Here is a 5,334-nt window from a genome sequence, read left to right as displayed (position 1 = left end):
CTCTCTGCCACTCCCTCACTTGCTCTCTCTCTCTCTCTCTCTCTCTCAAAAATGAATAAATATTAAAAAAAATTTTAATTATTTCAAAATGATTATAGTTGTTTTCTTATTAATCAAATGTATGATAAAATAAATAAAAACTTAACAAATCAAATACGTTTGGCAAAATGGTACTTTAACCATGATTCAGGTTAGAAAGAGGTAGACTCATGCTTATGCACAAAGAATAGTATGATAACTGTTAACAGAATAGTGAGAGGGGAAAAAAGACCTTTTCCTATAGGTTTAAATATCCTTGTCAAATGGTGACATTTATAATAGACGTTATGAGTTAAATTAATGATTTTTCAATGTTTTCACTATCCATAATATATCCTTAATCTCAGGATAATTAGTGACTAACTCCCTATAAAATTGATTATGTATGAAACCTCAACAGAAGAGAAAACCTCCATTCTCATATTGCTACATAATAATATACTGACATATTACAAATTATTAATATAAAAATAAACCAGAACAATTTAGTCTTATTTTATCTAACTGTTCAACACAGTTATCTATGGCTATGTATCAAGTTATCCCAAAACTTCATGGCTTAAAACAACAAACGTTTATCTTATAGTTTCTATGGTTCAGGAATCTGGGCATGGCTTAGCTGGATATCTCTGGCTAAGGTCTCTTACAGGGCAACAGTCTAAATGTTGGTTGGAGCTCAACTGGGGGAGGATCCCCTCTGAGTCCACTGGACTGAGTACTCAGGTATTTCCTAGCTCTTGTTTGGAGATACCATTTTCTCACTAAGTGGCCCTCTCCAGTGGGCAGCTTACAACATGGCAGCTATCTTCCTCAGAACAGGCCAGTAAGACCGTAAAAAAGGGCAAACAGGATGGAAGCCATGTGCTTTTTGTATTCTAATCTTAGAAATAATAGTCCATCTCTTTTGTTATATTTTACCACTTAGAAGCAAGCTACTAGATACAGTCTGTACTCAAATGGAAGGGATTACATAATGGCACAAATATCAGGAGGTAGGGATCGTTAGGGGCCATCTTAGAGGCCAACTACCAACTTATTATCCACAGAGTTTCTTGTTTCTTTTTTACAATTACTTAAAGGCCCCAGAGATAATCAGAAATTTAGTCTTCTGGAAGAAATAGTAAAAGATTTCAGTAAAAGGCAGTATTTTAGCTTTCTACTAGTCCAAGATTCTAAATTGTTAGTAGATACTTCTCTCCAGCAGTTATGGTACTTCCAAAACCATTGCTTTTGACAATTAGCATACATTGGAGTAATCCTAGAGACATTGGCAGAGATAAATCATCCATATCTAAATTAAATGAAAGTCCACTTGACATTAGCTATCATATTAATGATATAATAAGTATAGTTAGTTATCTATTGCTATCTAACAAATTGTCCCAAACTTAATGGTTTATTTATTTTCCCCCCAAAATTAATGGTTTAAAACAAATAAATACTTGTTTTCTTACAGAGTTTTTTTTTTCTTTTAAATCCAAGTTAGTTAACGTATAGTATAATAATGGTTTTTAGGAGTAGAATTTATTGATTTATCATTTACGTAAAACACTCAATGCCCATCGCAACAAGTGCCCTCCTTGATGCCCATCCTCCATTTAGCCCATCCCCCCCTCACCTCCTCTCCAGCAACCCTCAATTTTCTCTCTGTATTTAAGGGTCTTTTGTGGTTTGCCTCCCTCTCTTACAGAGTTCTGTGGATCAGGAATTTGGGAGTAGTTTAGCAAGGCTGTTCTGTTTGGTGTTTCTCAGGAGGCTGCAGTATCCAAAGGACCGACTGGGGCTGGAGGATGCACTTCCAATGTGGCCACTCATATGGCTGGCAATGTATTGCTTGTTCTTATCAGAAGACTTCTGTCCCTCATCATACGGGCCTCCACAGGGCTGCCTGAGTATCCTCAAGACACGCCAGCTGGCTTTCCCCAGAGAGAGAAAGAAATCCAAATTGATTGTGAGGTTTGAAATTTGAAACATACTTCAAATGATTCTTATCTTAGTGTTTGTCCATGTTGCAGACACAAATATGTGATCTTCAGAGTATTAAATTTTACTATACAGAACTACCATGCTAAATAATTCAACAAACGTTCATCCCCCGCAAAAGGACAAGAAGCCCTGTTGCTCCTAGAAGTAAAAAAAAAAAACTTCCATAAAACTGTGATATTTGATTACCAACCATCAAATTGCAATGCAAATTCACTGGACCTATCCCTGTCTCCTGCCCTGTGAATCTCTCAGATGTACTATAGGATCGTCAATACACAAACAGCAGAGGAATGGCAAATCAATACTTTGGGGTGGCTTTAAGAAAATGACAACATATATAATCAAATATCCAAAATGCCTTGTGAGATCTTATCCATAATACAAAATAAGACCAATGCCAAAGGGCACAACAAAATATTTGGAGCTCACACTGGTAGTGAGACTTGGCTTGTTATGACAGGTAGATTGGCTTTTAACCAGTGGAGACTCAAGACCAAAGTGTGGTGCTCAATAAGAGTCTGTCTCATAGCAGCAAAGTCTCTGATAATCTGTTTATTAAAATCTATCCAGAGACCGCCAGGAACACACCTGTAGTAAAAGAAAAAAAAAAGTTAGGTTGATTTACCCCACTGGAACAAGAGACAATACAAAGCAGAGGAAATGTCGATTGAGTCAAAAGAGGAAGAGCTTAGGATACACTACTTATAGGACCAGGGGTGGGGGGGGGTGGGGGGGGGCCTGGAATTAGTCTGAAGATGGTCTTGGCATAGATTGTTCAGAATTTGTAAACCAGAATTTGTACATCATTCTATCAATGGTCCTATCTTGGAACTGTGGACCTGAACAAAGAGGTATTAAACCATTTGACCTTAGGCCATTTGCTTCCTTCACTAGTCATAGTGCAGACAATTTTTTTACCTACAGTTTGCTTCAGCTCTCATCCTCAAATCTATATAAAGGAATCTAAATTAGCCCTCCTTTGTGTTGTATGATGAGGCCTTTAGCTCAGGTGTATCTGATGAAAAACTCCCCTCTCTTTACTTATGCTGTTTGCTATGCCTAACAAAACTCACTCCCAAGTTTGGGGGAAAGGAAGAGCTTGAAGCAGGATTAATTCTGTCATTGCCTTCGCACACAGTGTTTTCTCTAATCATAATTCCATTGCAAAATTCTACTCTTTCTTTAATATCCAGGTCAAAATCTCATCCATTATAAAGTGTTTTCCAATGTCTCTCTCTCTCTTTTCCTCCCCATCTTCAGCCCTCCATCCCTGACTTGGAAGATAAAATTATGTTCCATTTTTGTATTCCTGGTGCCTAGTAGTGTGTTTGGTACATAGTAGATGCTTAGTAGATATTTTTGAATTCCATTGGTAACATCTAATTAATTTGGCAGTGGGTATTATTAAAATACTTTGACATTTCTGTATTTCCGCTCCTCCTCAGTTCTCTTCTCTGATTTCCTATTGCACAATTTGGCATTGTTATTCTCTGATGGTTTACAGATAATAATTTTGGTTTGTTTTTTTCTTTTATTATAATTATTAATAGATTGGGGATTCCTGGGGATTGGGATAATTTACTTATTTAGTGTTCTCTACCCCATTCCCATGCCCTTCATACTTAAGACCATTCTCATACTCCCCAGATATGTGTGGGTTTTGATTATATTTTGAAATATTAACTTACATTTTCTCCTGAATTTCCTCCACCCCTCATTTACTCCCATTCAGCTGGCTTCAAACTTCATTGCCTCAGGGAAAGTTTGAGGCCAGTTTAGAAGCAGGAGTAGAGCAGTGAATGGAGAAAGTCTGGTGCGGTAAATGAAGAATAGGATTTCTAGGTATAGACAGAGCAGCTGAATAAATGGGGAGAGCAGATGACTGTCAGGTCCCTCTTTCACTGCTCGGAGCTTCAAAAAAAAAAAAAAAGAAAAGAAAAAAGATGGGGCTGAGAATGTGGAGAGTAGAGAGAGGTTTCTGAGAGTCTGGACTAGTGTGGACTCACTTCCTGCCTAGAAGGCAGTAATTACGAGGTGGTAAAAAACTCTCAGAGAGGAATGGATACAAGGTATATCTAGGCTGACTAAATGGGGACAGTCTTTTTTTTTTAAGTAATTTTTTATTTTTTTATTATTTTATTTTATTTGTTATTTTAGAGAGAGAGAGAGAGTGCAGGCAAGTGGGGGAGGGGGCAGAGGGAGGGAGGGAGAACCTCAAGTGGGCTACACGCTCATCTTGGAGCCCGTTGTGGGGGGGGGGGCTCAATCCCACAACCCTGGGATTATGACCTGAACTGAAATCAAGAGTCAGACACTCAACTGACTTAACCACCCAGACTCCCCTGACTAGGGACAGTCTTACAAAAAGTCCTTTCACTCATGGTATCATGTTAGGTCCCTGGACAGTGTGAGATGCATTCTTGGGGTAAGTGAGGATGCTAGAAAGATTGAAAATAAGAGGGCTAACAATAAAAAAAGTTAAGCTGCTTTAATCCATAGGGAACATGCTGTTCTTGCACACCTGAGTATGTGGGAATTTATATCTGCTACATTTGTTTACTTGATTCATCTATTAATTATAAACTTGGTAAAATTACTATCACATCCTAGGAAAAAAATGTTTATCTCACTATGTTAAAAATGAATTATTATATAATTTTGGATCCTAGCTCTGCCACTAATTGCTGTATCTTTGAAAAATGTATTTCACTTTTTAAAAGTCTCAAGTGCGTCATATATTTTAAAAATAGCTAAAATATATTATCTACCTTGTTGGGAGTGATGTGAAGAAAAATGGAGATTACTATCTATAAAGTGCTTTTGGCAAAGAAACTACAATGATAACTAACATATATTTACAGTATAGAGGTTTTTTTAGGACTGAAGAACCTTAATATTCATGGATGCCAATTAGTAATAATTTTATAATATCAAATATTTACAATTAAAAAATCCTTTTCCTCCCACACATTTATTTCCCTTTCAATAAGTAATTAATAGTTTCAAGGAAAATTCAGCAATATTTAAGAAGAAATGAACAAAAATAGTGCCTTAATTTTTAAAAATCTTGACTAACAAATACTGAATAGGAAGAAAGTTATGCATCAGAGACTTTTTGGACATTAGAAACATGTAGATAAGATGAAAACACAAATAAGTTATGAGATACTGCATATTATAGTTAAATTAAGACTGAATTAAGTTGCATATACTCACATATTATATGCCCATGCCAGAAAAGTAGTCTTATTTTTTTCCACGATGAATTTATAACCTATATGTCAATGAAATCTAAGGTTTTGCTGATAG

This window comes from Suricata suricatta, chromosome 7 (genome assembly GCF_006229205.1).
Source record: "Suricata suricatta isolate VVHF042 chromosome 7, meerkat_22Aug2017_6uvM2_HiC, whole genome shotgun sequence".
NCBI classification, from domain to species: domain Eukaryota; kingdom Metazoa; phylum Chordata; class Mammalia; order Carnivora; family Herpestidae; genus Suricata; species Suricata suricatta.
Note: the sequence above shows the minus strand (reverse complement) of the source record.